At 52.6% G+C, this 14,682-nt stretch overlaps 1 long non-coding RNA gene across 1 annotated transcript; it reads right to left on the bottom strand.

The window, feature by feature from the left end:
- Window positions 1-3,560: 3,560 nt before the first annotated feature.
- LOC118609978 lies at window positions 3,561-9,656 on the bottom strand. Its single transcript, XR_004953557.1, has 2 exons — window positions 9,338-9,656; window positions 3,561-4,322 (listed from the first exon to the last, which is right to left on the bottom strand). It is a non-coding gene; the product is annotated as an uncharacterized LOC118609978 (long non-coding RNA).
- Between the last annotated feature and the right edge of the window lie 5,026 nt (window positions 9,657-14,682).

Below are 14,682 nucleotides of genomic sequence, written 5' to 3'. Positions count from 1 at the left end.
TTTTACACGTACATATATATAGAGAGAGGGGGCAGGGAGAGAGAGACTAGAAACAATGGGGTGTCTCATGGTGGGGCGGGTTAAGTGCCTTGGGCCTGGTCTACTCCCTAGGGGACCTAGCAGGTGTTAGAAATAGGGATGAAGGTTCTGACAAGACAAGATCTCCAAGATATGGTTACGTGAAAAAGCAGGTGCAGGACAGTATCCATTGTTTCACCACGTGTGTTAAAACATTCCTAAAATAAGAGAAATATGGATATGTATAGACAATTCTGGAAAGATACACAGGAAACGGGGACCGGGGGGCCGGCCTCTGAGGAAGAAAACTGGGGGACTAGGAGAAGGAGGGAGACCCTTAGTTACGTCTGAATCCTTTCCTGCATCTTGGGTTTGAAGTCAGATCCTAATTAATTATGTAACCCTAAGCCCTCTCTGAGCCTCAGTTTCCTCCTGCGAAAATGGGGGCATAGAGTTTCCAGCTTGGGCTTCAGCTGGCATGGAGGGCACAGGCAACTTGATCCTGCTTGGGTGTCTGTTTTCCAGGGTGTTCCTGGTCAGGCCTCACCTTCTAGCAACCCCACTTGGCTCAGGGTAGGTGGGTCCCAGGGCAAGGGGAGGCCCAGTCCGGGGTGGGGCTGAGCTGGAAAAACCGGCAGGGTCGGAGCAGTTTGTGCTGGTACCATCTTTACTCCTCTACCTGGAGGCTGTTCAGGGACACTCACCCCCACCCTGGGCCCCTGGGGGGCTGGGACCAGAAGAGCATCCCCCCCAGCCCATGCTTCAGGCTGGAGACCGGAGGGAAGGGAAGGATGACTGGTCATTGAGCTGGGGTGGGGTGCAAGGAGACAGAGAGACCCTGAGATATAGAGACAGAGAGAGGGAATGAGGGAGAGAGGGAGAGAGAGAAGATGGTGAGAGAGAGAAAAAGAAAGAGAAACACATACACACATGCACACATGCACACAGGCACACAGGCACACAGGCACACAGGCACACATCCACCCACAGCCAGATTCAGGCCTAGAGAGGGAAAGAGTCAGAGTGAAGAGGAAGGAGACAGTGGAGCTCTCTGGGTGCTGGTGGGGGTTGGGCTTACTCTGGCAAGGTGCCTGGGGCTGGCCAAGGTGCAGGAGTGCTGGGGGAGGGAGGGCGTGGGGCAGGGCAGAGGCGGAGAGTGCTGGAGGCATCCCCAGCAGGGCGTTTTCCAAGCCTCTAGGTTGAAGCTGCAGGTCTGAGTAGTCCTTGGAACCTACTCAGGGCCCCTTTCTTCTCGTCCCTCCAGTCTACCCTTGGGACCTTGTACCTGGAGGCTGCCTCCCCAGGGGGCCCTCTCAGAGCAGAGTTAGGAAGGCCTGAGGCGAAACTGGGCTAATTAGTGCTCAGAACTGAGATAATCAATAGGTGCCTGGAATGTTCCCTAGGAGGTCCAGGTGGGAGCAGGAAGCCAGGGGGCCATGGTGGTACCTGGAATTGGCCCAGCTGGGCCTCTGCTTGCTGGCTACTAGAGCCCCAAATATTGGAGGGGAGACCCTGAAGCCTGGATCCCTAGCTCTTAGAACCTATAGTTACTCAGGCCCCTATAGGCCATCCTGTAGAGCAGAGCCACTGGACTCCAGTCCCATCCTGTCTACCCCAACCCCTGCCCAAAGCCTTCCACGGCTCACCAGGGCCTGCAAGCTAAAACCGAGCTCCTCGCCTCTGTCCAGGGGTGCCTGCTGATCTGTTCTTGCTCCTGCCTTATCACTCTGGCCCTCCCTTTCTGCCCTCTTACCCTTGAACATTCCACACTTGGCCCACCTCAGGACCTTGGCATATGCTCTGTCCCTCCTCGCATGCTCTTTCTCCCTCTCTTCCCAGAGCTCTCCCCTATGCAAACTCCAGGCCTCAGCTCAGAGTCACCTCGCTGGGGAGGCCTCACTGGTACATGCCCGTGAAGTCCCCTGCCCCTCTCCTTTCCAGCACTTGGCGCTCTCCATTCTCTTAGTGAGATTCTTTATTTGATACCTGCTTCCTCCATGCAACTGTCAGCTCCCTGAGACTAGGCATCTGGGTCACCACTGTGTGTCACAGGACCTGACACACAGCAGGTGCTCCATGAGCTAGCCAGTGACCATCAGGAAGCAACCTGGACATTTTTTTGCTGTGTGGATTCCTTCTAGGAAGGGACCCAGCTGACCTGACCCTTAGGTCCCCCCACTATCCCCGCCCTTCCCCCAGTCCCAGGCCTAGAAGATCCTGCCACTGAGTCTTCAACTCCACAGGGCGGCCCTGGCTGTGATGTTGTAATGAATCACTGGCCAGAATCTGGTCTTGATTATCTTCGGGCTGGGCATAGCCTGTTTGTCCTCACAGGGGCTAGGACCACAGGATACCGTATCAGAGGCGCCAGGTGTCCCACTGGGCCTCTTGCCTCTGGCCACAGATAACAGCCAACAGCATAACACGTCCCCGCTCCTCCCCGCCTTGCAGGCACCTGCACCAGGGACATGTTGGGTGGCTTCAGCAAGTCCTTGCCTCTCTATGGGTTGCTGGGTCATGCAGAGTGAGATCCCACCCCATAAGAGAGAGCAAGGAACTGGGTGGAAATGGGGTCCATGCCTGGAAGACCTTAAATATAATAACATCAACTTCTCAGGGCGAGTGAAATGAGAAAGTAGTGACACATGATGGGATCCCTGTGTGCCCCGAACTGGAGATAGAGGGAGTCCAGGGTGCCTGACCTGTCCCCAAGTACCGTGGATGCCTGAGGTTTATGTGATTTGGGTCCACAAGTGAGGTGGGCAGATAGTGCTGGTAAGTGGGGATTTGAGCCATTTCTAGGGTACTGATCCTGCTATGCCTCTGTTTGCTCATTGTGAAGCAGGAATAATACATTTCTACCTCTGAGCAATGTGCTTAAATGAGATCCTTCTTGTGAGGGGCTTGGAACAGCACCTGACTTGTGGGAAGTGATCGATAACTACATTGTTATTACCTCCTAAGGTCTTGCCTCACCCTGTCCCCACAGTGAGTACAACGGCCTCCAAATGGTCTCCTGCTCCCAGTTTCAGTCTATTCTCCGTGTGCTGCCGGAAGGAGCCTTAAAAAATGTCAACTGAATCACTGTCCTCCCTTGCTCAACCGTCTCCCGTGGCTCCTGCTGCTCTCAGAATAAAGATTAACTTCCGAACCCTGACATGCAGGTGCTGCACGACGGCCGACCCCTCTCCTAATCTCTTCCCACTCTCCCGCTCATTCACTCTGCCAGAGCCTCCCTGGTTTCCTGTCAATGAATCTGGCTCCTGACTGCCGCAGGACCTTTGTACATGTTGCTTCCTCTACTGGAATGCTCTTCTCTCACCTAGTTAGTGCCCAGATCTCACCTCAGGGGGACCTCCTATAGTGGGTGCTGTGGTGACTCACCCAGATTCCCTTCCACTGCACCCATCACCCAGCTGCCATACACGCAGTGTTGGCCACACAGGCGCCTGGCTGAATCTCCTTTCTGGAGATTGTCTCACCAAACAGAAGCTGCCTTGTTCGGGTGGTCCTCTCAGCCCCAAGCATCAGTGACTGATTAGATCAGGGGAACAAAACTCAGCCCTCTTAGTTCAAAGTGTGATCAACCCTGTGGTACAGTTCATGTTCCAGAGCTTCCTGTGGGGTCAGGCTGAAGTTAGGCTTCAGCAGAGACCACGTCCTCGCTTAGCTCTTTCCTGTCCGACTTCACTCTCTCCTCTTCTCCCAAAAGCATTCCTCAGTGAATCACATGCATTCCAGTCTCTGTTTCGGGCTCTGTTTCCGGGCAGCCTGACCCAAGACAAATCGCCAGGGAAGCCTTCCTGGATCCCCCTTTCTGGTCTTATCTCTATGGACCTCTCCCTCCAGCTCTCATGATGGCCATATTTGACACTTGCTCAGATGAGCATTCAATAGAGGTCTGTCCCCTGCCCCAGAATGTAAGGCAAGAATCACGTCGACTCTGTCTCCTGCTGCATCCCCAGCGCCCATCACAGGGCTTGGCAAACAGTAGGTGCTCAATAAATATTTATTGACTGACTGATGAACAATGGCCATGTGAATCAGAGGTTGGAGGCTGGGCATCATCAATACCTCAGGTTCTTCTCATCGTGCGGTTCTACCATCTCCTCCCAGCCCAGCTCCTCATAGCTCCTTGATGGTGCCAAATCTCCTGCCATCCTTCCTCACATAGCCATGGCCAAGGCAGGAAAAGGCCCTCATGTGTCCTCTGAAGAATGAAGAAACTGTTCCCAGAAGTCTCTTGGCAGACTTCCCCATCTCACTGGTCACAGATGCATTCCATGTCTAGCCTCAGCCAATCACTGCAACGGGAAGGAGAGGGCCATATTTGACCTGGGCCAATCGACATTCACCTCTACCCCCAGGGCACCATGCTCAGCCAATCACTGCAAGGGGAAGGAGAGGGCCATGTTCAACTTGGGCCAATCGGCATTTTCCCCCACCCCCAGGGCACCATGGGCAGAATCTGCCCTTGTCAGATAAGAGGGAATCCAGCTGGGGCCGGGTCTGACCATGAGCTGTGGACCCCTGAACTGGGGACATTTTGAGAGTTCCTGAGGCTGTGGGTCCCCCACCTGTCCTCCCTCACTGGGGAGCCCTTAAGTGGTGGCTGTGAGAGGGGAGGTGGGGCTGGGTGAGGGTTTCAAGCAAATTAGGCAGCCAGACACCTTCACCTTAGTAAATATTTATAGAGCCAGGAATGGAGAAGAGGTGGGCAGGGCCAGAAGATGAGAATGTAGGGAAGAGGAGGCCTGGGCCAGGGGTACCAAGGGAGAGACAGAGAGGTGCAGTGGAGGGATGGAGAGGCACTGAGGGAGAGACAGGCATTGAGGGAGAGAGACACACACCTAGGAAAGAGACAGAGAGACAGAAGACGAAAAGAGACATGCTTTGGGAGCTGGTGTGAGAGACAGAGAAAGTGAGAGGCAGGGAGAGAGACAGACTTTGCCAGGAAGTCTTCTGTATCAGTGCCTTATCAGAGATCCTGTCACAGTCAGAGCAATCTCCTTGCCTCTTTCTCTTTGGCTTCATGTCCTGGGTAAGTCACATGTTCAGCCTGAGCATTGGTGTCCACCTCTGCCAGATTGGGTAAATGGCCCTCTTTCGCAGGACTATCCTGAGGCACCCAACATACTGGGATTATCATTGACCCAGTAGCTTCCTTTGGTCTGTAAATGGCCAGGGCTGGTGGTAGGAGCTGTCACCCCAGTGGATGGGGGAGACATGCCTAGGGCTGCAGCAGGTAGGCAAGAGGGACCTAGGCCATGGGGGTGCGATTCTAGAGCCTGTGCACTTTCTGTGTCCCGCAGGGCTGGGTGCGGCAGGGAGAGGGGGAGGCAGGTATCTTAGGCTGGCTGGTAGCAAGAATTCTGGTAATAATAATAATAATAATAATAATAATGGCAGCCACTGTGTTCTGAGTGCTCCCTGGGTGCCAGGCACCAACCCTAGGGGAGGAGCTGCTCAGTTTCTTTTAGGTGTAATCCCCATTTCACAGATGAGGAAGCTGCCTCAGAGAGCACAGTGACTTTCTAACAACAGAGTAGGGGTTTGCAGTCAGACAGGCCTCAGTCTGAGTCCCTGCTCCATACCTGACAGGCTGGGTGACTTGGACAGTCACTTCATCTCTCTGAGCCTCAATTTCTCCGTTTGTACGATAGGAAAATAAGTTTCAAGGTTGACCTGAGGAATAAGTGATGTAAAGAAAGTGCTCAACATGGGGCCAGGTACACAGTAAGTGCTCAATAAATAGTGTGTTGGGTAACAGTTTTCAAGTCATTTAAAAATAATTCCTTTAATTGCTCCCCTTTCTTCAGAGGAAGAGCTGAGGTCCAGAGAGGGGAAGTGACTTGCCCAAGGTCACCAGCTGAGTGGAGGAGCTGAGATTCGGACCCAGTGGGTTCTGAGGCCCGTGCTTGCTCCTTGCCCTCCAGCCCACTATGATGGCTCAGACCTGGATGGGCTGTTTGGGATGCAATCCTTGTGGGTCAAGAAGATGCCCATGGCCTGACCTGATATGCCTCTGGCCTGGCATCAGTCACGATCACCCGTTGAGGTGATTGCAAAATCCCACCCCTTCACCAGTCGATAAAGGGTGCCCATTGCAAAACTCAGCGGAGAAATTATTAAGTGTTGTGTCATCCTGCGGCCAGGCCTTGGGTGCCCCTTTCCTGCCAAGAGGCCTGGGTGGGGCTGACTCCTCACTCTCTCCCTCCATGGCCCTGACCTGAGAGAAACTGGGGCGGGGGCCAGCCAGGGGCTTTCGGAATGTGGGCAAAAGCTAGACCTGGGCACTAGGCCCTCCACTCTCAGGAAATGGCAGCTTCATTCTTGCATGTGCTCAGGCTGAAACCTCGGGGTCACTAGATTCTTTTCTTGCCCCACATCCAATAGTCGGCTAGGAAATCCTGTCAGCTCTACCTTTAAAATATATGGAAAATCCATCCAGGTTTCTCCCCTCTACTTCCACACTCGGATTCAAAGCACCACCCTGCTGGTCTCGCTGCTCCCACTTTCACTCCTCACAGTCCATTCTCCACGTGTAGCCAAAGGGATCCTGTTAGATCCAGGTGGATCTTAAGTCAGATCTTGTCCCTCTGCTTAGAACCATCCATGAGTCTCATCTCAGAGCACAAGCCCAAGTCCTTACAAGGGCTGTAGGGACCTGTGTCTTCTGGGCCCATTGCCTTTCTGACCTCATCTCCACCGTTTTCTCTCCCTTGCTCCCTTAGCTCTGGCCTCCTTGCTATTTTTCCAACACACCAGGCACGATCTAACTCCCAGGGCCTTTGCACATGCTGTTTCCTCTGCTCGGAATACTCTTCCTCTAGCTTTTTCATATTGTTGGATCCCTCACTTTATTCAGATCTCATCTCAAAGTCCTTGCCTCGGGGAACCCTTCCTTGGATACCCTGCTAAAGTATCACCTCTACTGTCACCCTCGGCCTGTTAATCTGTCTTCCTGATTTGCTATATTATACATGTGTTTATTTCTTTAATGTCTGTCTCCTTCCTTAGAAAGTCTCCTTTTTCGGGGCGGGCACTGTTGTCTGTTCATGATGCTTCCTTGGCACTCAGCCCAGGCCTGCACACAGTAGGTGCTCCACAAAGATTCGCCGAATCAGTGGATGGGTGGGCAGGAGTGGTGACATGGCCTAGATTGTGCCTCACCCAACCTCATGAGCCCCGCTTTCTCCATCCACTAGCTTGAGAATGGCGCCTGCAAACACACTTTGCCCTCCTTCGGGCTGCAGTTGGAGGGGGCTTCCCTGGCCACCCTGTCAAGTGGCCCCCTGACCACCCAACTCCCACCCGGGCTGGTCCTTGCCCCCTACCCCCGTACTCTGAGCTCTCTGAGGTTCGGACCTTGTCTGCTTTGGTTCCAAGGCTGTCCCCCAGCATGGGACCTGGCACTCTGTGGGATATGTCAGTGGCTGGCTGATCGGGTGTGCATCACATGCCCAGTTGGCAAGGCCATTCGTGGCCAGGTGGGAGTTAAGAGGAGATGCTGTGCCCAGACCTGCAAAGTCAGGGAGAGAAGGGGGCCTCTCGGGCCTTAATTATAACACGTCCTGTAATGACAAGGTGTTATAATAGGCACACAAAGTGTACTAATCTGATATTATATCTGGGCTTTTTACAATACATACAATCAACCAGCGCAGTTTGCTAACTCATTGTCGACCTATCTCCACACTCCACCTAGATTATTATCAGCTTCCTTAATTAAGTGGAAGGCAAAGCTCTGCAGGCGATGCCCACAGCCCTAGCACCCAACGAGTCCGGCCTGGCCCTCCCATAAGCTGGGATAATAGCTACTCCCACACGGGGCGAGGCTTGCGTTGCCTTCTCCATCCCAATCCCCTGTCCCAGGCTTGGGCGTGACAGGCCTGTTGAAGGCCTAGTGAGCCACAAACCCTAACCACCAAGGACTCAAGCTGGCGGCCCGTGGGCCGGGTCAGTCTCAAGGTGTGTTGGGTTTGGCCTGTGTGGTACTTTTGCTTTAAGTCAAAAGGAGTTGCCAACGCTAAAAAATTAGGACATTGTACACAAACATCCAGATTTCTGGCTTCTCTTGAGAAATGGGAAGATCCAGGAACGCTGAGCTCTCAAGTGCTATGTGCTGGAGTTGGGGAGTGGCTGTCCCGACAGATGGGGCATGGCCACCGTCGCCCCCCACCCATTTCACTTTTATGTTCCTGCCTGGTGTCTGTAGGCAGCTCAGTTTGCAACTCTTGCTCTAGGGTTAGTGGTCAGTCACCCATTTGCCAGATGGGATACTGAGGCTCAGAAAAGGCAAGTGACTTAACTGATAGGGCACAGTGAGCCTGGAATTCAGGTCACAATCATTTAACAAGTCTTTACTGAGCGCCCACTGTATGCCAAGCACTGGGGATTCAGAGACACCATCATAGGTACAGTCCTGCCGCCTGGAGGTGACACTCTTCTGTTTTACAGCTATATTTTCACCTTTATTACTGAACAGTAGTACCTGTTAGAGACAGGACAGGTCCTTTCTTATCCCCTTAAGGTAGCTGGGTCCCATCCCAAGACAGGGACTGGAAGTGGCTATCTTGGAAGGAAGCCCCTGGCAAGGTTTCCATAAGACTGTCTCTGCTCCCCACCCTGGGCTCTCAGAGAGCAGGAGTAGGGGCAGGGCTGGCTGACAGGAGTGGTGAGAGGGAGTTAGGAGGGTGGGATTGGGGGTAGGGCTCGAGAAATGAGCAGAGAAGGCACAATAGTATTAGCTAGACAGGACATGAGGACTCTTCCTTCCTCATGATCCAAAAGTGAATCAATTAGGCTTCTTCCACTCCCTTTCTAAGGCAAGAAGTGAAGGGACAAGTTGCTGAAATATCCAAATTCCCCACTTGCTAGTTCAGGAAAACAACCTTTGTTCAGTCAGCTGGGGAGAAATTGCCCCCCCCCCCCACAGCACTGCCCCTGGTCAGGAGGAGAAACTGCAGCCTGGAACCTCTATCTCCAGTGCCTCAGCAGGGGACCCAAGGGTCCCACTGACCCCAACACCATCAGGATGATAGCAGACCCGCTGGCCTCCCAGGAGCCACATCTGAAGAGGATTAAGCAGCCAGCACACTCTGCGGTGGCTCCTCACTGACGCGAGTTTGGGGGAAAGGGGGTGAATAACAGTCCCAGCCATCATGTGCGTTTGCTAAAAATAAACTTGACATACTTTTGCATTGGGAAACAATGTAGATTCCAAACATTCTCAAAGGGCAGAGAGGGGGAAAAAAGGAAGAATGGAAATCAAGTTTTTGAGCTTAGTAATTAATTAGTCTGTAAACAAATGACTCACACTTTTTCCTGGCCATTTTTCTTTCCATTTTGCGAGGATTTTCGCAGGGGCCAGAGAAGGAGGCCAAGTGAGCCAAGTCGATAGGCAAGACAGAGCCTAGATGTGTCTCCCTGGGGTAGAGGATGGTGGCTCTGTTGAGGAGGAGTTGGCCAGTGGGAGAGTGAGAGGAAGAGCTTCAGGCAGAGGGGACAGCATGTGTGGTGACCTTGAGAACTGAAAGAGCTTGGCCTGTCCAAGGAACAGTGAGGTGGCCTGTGTGGCTGGAGTAGAGAGGGCAAGGGAGTGAGATCAGAGAGGTGGACAGGAGCCGATCACATGGAGCCCTATGACTGTATTAAGGCATCTAGACTTAATCCTGAAGACAGTGGAAACCACGGGAGGGTTTTGAGCCAAGAAGGAACACTATCTGATTTATATAATGATGTCATTACAATGTGGATGATCAGAAAAATAATCTCTAAATGTTCTCTGTTGTTTGGATGCTTCTTATATTTAGTTCCCCCAAATAAGTGAGTATCTAGTGGTTATACTTCTTAAGGTTTTATATGCTTAATGTCCGTCTCCTCTCCATAGAACATCGGCTCCATGATATCAGAGACTTTGTTGGTCTTGTTTACATCTGTGTCCCCACAGCTGAGACCAGTGCTCGGTGCACAGTAGGAGCCTGGTAAATGTTTTTCAAGTGACTGAGACTTCTTTGCAAGGTCAGTGGCCTTGTTCCGTTTTATAGAGGAGGAGTGGAGGGCAGTGAGGTCTCCATGGCCAGCCTGGATGGTCTCGGGAGAGGCAGGTGTTGTTTAGTTCAAAATAAGGAGAAGTTCTATGGCTGGAAAATATGTTCTGTGAAAGATTGAACTCCCCAGCAATGGGGGCATTCAAATAGAACTTGTACGACCAGCCCCGCAGTATCCTTCTCTGATTTGAGAGAATCTTTGTGCTGGTTCAAAGATGTCGCCTGGCAAGCTATTAGGTTGGCATGTTTTTATGTCTGTTGTGCAGAGAGAGGAATGAGGCTCAGAAAGGAGCTGTGACATGTCCAAGGCCACGTAGTTCCAAGTGAGGGAGCTCAGGTGGTAATCCAGGTCTGACTATAAAGACTGTACTTTTAACTCCTTTTTTTGAGCATAAATATTGGTTCGAATCCTAGCTCCACCACCCGCATGCTGTGTGATCTCGGGCAAGTCACTTTTCTTTTTTTGATCTTCACTGTCTTGCTCCTTTAAATGGGGATGTGACACCTGCTTTTGCAGGGCTGCTGGGTGGAGAGTCAGGGAGGTCAGTGGATAACAGCTGGCATACAGGTCCTCAAAACATGTGCACCTTTCTTATCTCTGCTGAGGTCCTTCTGCCTTTGACCTTCCTACTGGGCTGTTTACTGCCTCCGAGGCCAGTGGCTCCATGGAGTCCACTCTCCAGGCCGTTACCCGCCCACTGGGTGTGTTGATTCACCCATGCCATAAACTTCTTGCCCTCTGTCTGAGTTTTCTTCTTCCTTTTTTTTGTAAACCCACCGCCTCTCTGATTGCCAAAGCTCCTTTCAGGGAGCAGGCAGAAAGTCAGGGGGGAGGGACCCCATCATCCCACAGAATGTCTCTGCTGCTTCCCCATTTCTCCTACCCGCACCATGCCTGGCTGATGTCACGAGGCATGAGGTCTGGATCAAGGACTCGGGTCACAGTTGGGGGTTTAATTAATCATCATGGGACAGATGGAGCTCTGGCTGGTCCAGGGTTCCCTGTAGCGGGAGCCAGGCTGGTGGCGAGAACAGGGAGGGGTGGATGTCAAAGGGAAAAATTCTAGGAAAGATGGCGTTCACAGCCCATGGCAAACAGATATGTGGAAAAGCTCAACCGAGTGCTAAGTGGTATGCGCTAATGAGGCAGGGGTGGCAAAGGTGAGCATGGTCTTGGAGATGGCTTTGTGGAGTAGGTGTGTTTTGAACCAGGTATACATAGGCAAGATGAAGGACATGGCGCTGCGGCTGGCTCACCTGGGCTTGATTTTCAGCTCTGCCTTTTTCCCATTGTGTGAATGAGGTCAAGTTCATATCTCCTTCTGAGCCTCAGTCTCCTCATTTGGAAAATGAGATAATAATAATAGCATCCCCCTCACAGGTTATGGCGAGGTCTAAGGGAGATGATGCAGATAAATTATCTGAGCAGGGCCAGGCATACAGCTAATGCTCAGTACATGGCAGCTGTTATTTTTATTCTCACCGTCAGCATAGTGGAACGTACTAGAATTGCCGCTTCAGGCAGCGCTGGGTATAAATCTCAGCTCTGCACGTCTGTCCTTGAGCAAGCCCTTTCACCTCTCTGAGCCTTGGTCTACTCACCTGGTGATGGAGAGGGTTTGACTTCATGGGGTTCATTTTGAGGATAAGGCATGTGAATCCATGTAAGTGCTGAGCATGGTGCCTGGCACATAGTAGGCACTCAACAAGTGGTGGTCGGCATCCCCTGGCCTACAGCCTAGTGGTTAAGAGCAGGGATGGAGTGTCAGGCAGCCCTGGGTCCAAGTTTCAGCTCTGCCATCCTGGCTTGCGTAAGTGTAAGGTGCCCAGTCTGGAGCCCGGTACGTAATAGGTGCATGGTCAATGGGAGAAGAGCTAGGAGCTTTGTGTCCCCGATGACTGGTATGAGGCCACCCTGAGATCCTGGGTGGGAAGCTACTTCCTTCCCTTGTGAGGTAGGGATGTTTCTGCCACTTCCATGGTGAAGAAACTGAGGCTCAGAGAGGCAAAGTCACTAGCCAGAGGTGGGACCCTTGGTCTGACTGGCTCTAGAGCCCGTCTTTCTGTAAGGGGCGGGGAGTGTTACTGAGTACGTGCATTGCTGAGGGTATGTCTTACTGGGCCACCATGGATGCTGATGGAACAGCCTTCTCATGGTTAAAGAAAGCAGTAAAAGCAGCAATTCTTGGCACAAAGTTCTGGGATCCAGCAGCATATCCCCAGGGGTGCTGTCCCAGGCTGGGGACCAGGGAGTGGCTTTGCATTTATGGGGGTTGGCTTGGGGTCTTGGGACAGGGCGCAGCCCATACCAGGCCTAGTTTGGGCCTTTCTCCTTCTATCCAACCAGCCCCAAAGCACTTGCCTATTTCTTTTTTTTTTTTTTTTGGTTATTACTGGGCACTTTATTAACTAATTTGATCCTCAGAACAATCTCATGAGGCAGGTATTATTAATTCTATTTTATAGATGAGAAAACGCAGGCTTAGAGAGGCCAAGATATTGGCCCAAATCACACAGTTCCTAAGGGGAGCTGGGATCTGAACTCAGATGTTGACACTCCGGAGCCCTCAGGAGCAGCTCATGTTCCCTTCAAAGTTCCCATGGCAAGTGCTCCTGCAGGTCTCTGCTCCACATAGTAGGTGCTCAGAAAGTCTTGCTCTGTGAGTTTATGGGGATTTAAATCATCATCACTATTTGAGTTGGGAGTGCCCTACCCCTTTCAAAGGAAGAATTGGTTATCTTTGTCATTTCACAGGAGAGGAAACTGAGCCCAAGGTCACAGACCAGGAAGTGGGGGTGGGGGTCCAGGTTTTGAACCTCAAGTAGGAAAGTGGTCTACAAACAGGTAGGTTGGTCATCATTAGGATCTTCAGACATTTGAATTTTAATTTAATCTGCCCGTGTGCATTGAGCAGGCCCTACACACTGTGCCAGGAAGAGGATCCCGCCTTTATCTCTTGCCGAAAATTTTCCCGTGGCTGCCTGCTGTCCTGAGATTGCAGTCCAGGCTCGTCCTGCATCAGGCCCTGGCTGATCCACTTCCCACCCCACCTGCCTCTCTGACCTCACCTCCCACAACTCTCCCCTTCTTGCTCTTTGCTCCGGCCTCCTCCAGCACACGAGTTTCTCACCCCAGGGCCTCTGTATGTGTAGTTCCCTCTGCTCGGAACGCTCTTCCCATGGCAGCTCCATCTCATCCTTCTGCTGTCATCCCTAATGTCGCCTCCTCAGTGACGCCTTCTCTGAGCACTTGAGTTCAAGTCTCCCCCAACTGTTCCCTACCACACCATCTTAAAAAAAAATACCCTGCTCCCTCTATGGGATTTTCTTATTTGCTTATCATCTACCTCCTCTAGTGGACTGGGCTCTCGTGGGCAGGGACCATGTCTGTTTTGTTGGCTGCCTGGCATATAGTAGATGCTCAATAAACATTTATGGACTGAATGAAGGAAGGAAGGAATGGATGGAAATAGTTCACCAATCTAGGTGCTGAGAGGAGGAATAGAAGGCCCAGGGCCCAGGCTGGGGTCCAACACCTCCTTTTCCTTGGTCCTCCTGCCCTGGGGAGGGGCCCCTGCCAGAGCAGGAGGGTGGGTGTGGGGGGCAGCGGGCAGGGCTGGGGCTCCTCCTTCCTTACTGTTTTTATCCTCTTGGTAATTATGGGCTCAGACACTCCTCAGTGCCTTCCCAGAATAATAGCCGGGCCTGTTATCAGTAGCATCTCTGGGACCTTTTCACAAACAGTCATTAATCAAGTCTCGTCACCACCCTTCCCTCCCTCCTGGTGGAAACGAAGGCACAGAGAGGTGAGGCCACTTTCCCAGCGTCACACAGCCGATGCAGGGAAAATGGGCTGTTTTGCCTCTGACCGTCTGGTGTGGGATGGGGGCTCCAACCCCATTCCACTTGGGGGGAGGCCTTTGAGCCTGCCATGGCTGGGGGGCCCTGCCCCCCATTCCTGGACCCCAGCCTTCCTTGAAGCCCTGGGGGCCTTCCAAGGTGGCCTCTTAATCACTGCCGGTTAATTAAGGAGGTTAAACAACTCTGCGAGGCCCATGCAGGCCTGCCTAGGGAGAATGTGGCAGGGCCGTCTGATATTGAGGCCCCTGCCTCCCAGGCCTGGCTGGGCACTGTGCCTCTTCTGCCCTTCGTGGGGCCTGGGGGTCTCTGGGGAGGGTGCCATAGAGCTCCATTGTTGGTGCGTGCCCCCTCCCCTTCTTTGGGTGGTGTGTGGGAGGCGCTGGCATCACTTAATGAGGCCTCCACGACTGCCAAGGAGAACTGGAGGAGTTGAAACAGGTTCTGGGTGAGGTGAGTTTCATGGGCTGGGCAGAATCCATGGCCCATTGCCATGTGGGCGCTCCCTGGGGCGGTGGGGGGCAGGTGTGGGACCCCCACCTCCTTCCTGTCCTCCCTCTGCCCCATGAAGTGGGAGCAGAGGAAGCTTGGGAGAGGACAGTGGGGATGACAAAGGATGGTGGTCAGGACTGGGGGCTCCCATCCCAGCTTCTCACACCCCTCACCACCAGGCTGTGAGAGCCACACTAAATAGAAACGCAGCAATGGGGTCTGGGTTTCCTGAGACATTGATAATCTGAGCTCTGACATAGAC

This window comes from Rousettus aegyptiacus, unplaced genomic scaffold, assembly GCF_014176215.1.
Source record: "Rousettus aegyptiacus isolate mRouAeg1 unplaced genomic scaffold, mRouAeg1.p scaffold_m13_p_12, whole genome shotgun sequence".
In the NCBI taxonomy this organism is placed as follows: domain Eukaryota; kingdom Metazoa; phylum Chordata; class Mammalia; order Chiroptera; family Pteropodidae; genus Rousettus; species Rousettus aegyptiacus.
This window is presented reverse-complemented; position numbering and strand designations above follow the sequence as displayed.